The sequence below is a fragment of the Anopheles arabiensis genome, chromosome X (genome assembly GCF_016920715.1).
Source record: "Anopheles arabiensis isolate DONGOLA chromosome X, AaraD3, whole genome shotgun sequence".
NCBI lineage: Eukaryota > Metazoa > Arthropoda > Insecta > Diptera > Culicidae > Anopheles > Anopheles arabiensis.
Window position 1 is genome coordinate 20,226,995 of NC_053519.1, and position 2,555 is coordinate 20,229,549.

The following is a 2,555-nucleotide window of genomic DNA, read 5'->3' on the forward strand; positions in this document are numbered from 1 at the left end:
GACATCTATGCGTCAGGCACGGGAACCACTCCACTCACTTAGCATAGTTCCAAACCGTATCAACCAGGAGCTAGGGTCGAGCTACCCCGTCCGGCAAAATGAGTGTATTTTTAGAGTGATTTGAGTGACGCTGTCGAAATACAGTGTCTCTTCGACGAATGAGTTACACCCTCGCACGAGCCCTCCCCCTCCCCTCCCGTAACGCACGGTGCGCTCTGCAGTTCTCAATGTGTTTGTGTTCTTTCCAGTCATGCTACGAACACATCTAAAGATAGTTGTTTCTTTCGTTTCTCGTTTTCTTTCATGCATAGACACGATCGCAAATACGCACTTATTCTAACAACAAACACAAACACGGTCATTTTTTATTTCATTAAACACTTTATTGAAACATAAAGTACACTTTCACAACACATTCAGAATCCTTCATACTCACGAATGACGTCATACAGCAAAGTACCGGGTCGAGCCAGGCTGCGGGAAACTTGTCGACAATCTGCGTTGACTCTGTTCAGTAAATTCTTACCTGTCGATCCACGCACTGCATGTGCGTCTGTGCACACTGTTTATTCACTGCACACTTCACCAAAACACACCGGCGCACGAGACTTTCAATGAAATGCGCATCAACGCACAAACACTGCGCGCGGGACTTGAGACGAAACGCGCACAACCATCTCCGGCAAAGCGTCGCGCTGTACTCCCAAGTAGCAGAGCCGAAGTTGTTGAGAGATTTTGCTGTGTGTTAAAGCGAGAGGCCCTGTCTTCTCTCTCTAGATTTTGGACGGCAAACCGCCGCCCATGTAGAGGTGTGTGCGTGTGACGAAAAATTATGGATGAAATACGGGGGAAGCGGGGTTTGAAGTTTTTCGTTCGTCACACACACATGCATTTACCAGCGGATATCGCTGGACCGAATCTACCCATCTCTCTCGATACACCATGATTTTTCTGCTATCGCGCTCATCCGGGTGTTAGTCTGTCCTCAGTCTGTCCAGAACTTTCACTGTCGAAGGATGTGTTGGAGTGAGGTGCGATTTCTTGTGCGACGTACTTTGCTCATTTACGTTTTGTGTCGTGTTCCTTCTTCCTCAGTTATGGAATGATTTATCCTAGCAAATTGTTGAGGTAAGTTTCTGGCTGTGTGCTTGTGCAGGTACATTCAACTAACCCTTGGCGTCTAAAAAGTTACAGGTGTGTGCGCTATTTATCAACGACTACCTGCTAGCCTCGTCAACAATCTTCAAAGTGAGCGACGGAAAGAAAACGTTTTCCAGTTTTAAAATATTACGGTAAGTTTTGATCTAATCCTCTGCGTTAAACTCTCGATAGCAATACATACTAGTTACATTCATTATTGCTTCATTCAGCCCGCGGTGAGGACGTCATTACTTAACAGAAGCCGGTTCAACACGCGCAGCTCCTGTTCATGACGTCATCACGAAACTGAAGCCAGCTGAACACGCGCAGCACGGATTCCCCGAGCGCAGTAGGAGGAAGGAAGAACGAGAGGAGGAAGAACGGTAAATTTGGAAGGGGGAAAGCGTTCTGCCGTCTACACAGCGGGAGCATGTCAAAACACATGTGGGAAGGGAGAGGGATATTATTCAAAAAACAGCATGCGAAAGTGTGCTTAAAGCAAATGTCAACAGCCTCATCATTTCTATAAGCAATCCGAAAAAAGGGGGTGGAGCAAACACATTGGTATGCGCGAGTGGCTGAAGAAACCAGAACGTTTAGGCCGCGGGGCCATGGGGATTCTCAACGCTCATTTTCTCAAGCACTCATGAGTGCTTTTGAGAAATCCTCGTTCTCAGCGTTTGTCGAATCGGAACAAAATCGGTTTTGAGAATCTTTGAGAATCTTTGAGAAAGATGACGATGCAGCGATCGGCCAACTGAAATATGAGCAATGATGCTATTTGTTTTTCGGTATTCACTTTGGAAAATGTATTCAATGTTTATAATTGACAAAAAAATGCGATCAAAAATATATTTTCTATTTAAAGTTCCAAATAAAGCATGAGTGGCAATATCAGTTTCTCAAAGTGATAAAAACTGACGACGGCCACGGGCTCGCGTCTGAGAACAAGTTTTGAGTGCTTGAGAAACTTAAATGAGTGTTTGAGAATGATTTCTCAGCTTGAGAAAGCCCCATGACCCCGCGGCCTTATATGCGTTTGAACGCGGGCGCGGAAACGCGCGTCGTATATTTGCGGCCTAAGATTTTGCATGTATAAACAAAATCAGTATGCTTTTTCATTTCGACCATTAAAGTCACAAATGTTAGCATAACGAGTTTGTCAATTTTAATTGAGAGTGATTTGCTGTGATGTAAAAATAATGGCGATTTTAACCTTTTTTCATTTATGCAAAATCCGCACCGTTGAACAGTTAAACCGCACGAAATCCGCGCGAAACGCTAAGTCCGCGCTAAACGCAAAATCCGCGCTAAACGCAAAATACGCGCTAAACGCAAAATCCGCACCAACTGTTACAGCTTTAAAAATTTATTCGTTTAGAGAGTTATTTGTTGAGCATTGTTATGAGGGGTTC

At 44.6% G+C, this 2,555-nt stretch overlaps 1 long non-coding RNA gene across 1 annotated transcript; it reads left to right on the forward strand.

The window, feature by feature from the left end:
• Positions 1-965: 965 nt before the first annotated feature.
• LOC120906157 lies at positions 966-1,643 on the forward strand. The gene is made up of 3 exons (XR_005740043.1): positions 966-1,128; positions 1,189-1,292; positions 1,371-1,643. It is a non-coding gene; the product is annotated as an uncharacterized LOC120906157 (long non-coding RNA).
• The last annotated feature ends 912 nt before the right edge of the window (positions 1,644-2,555 follow it).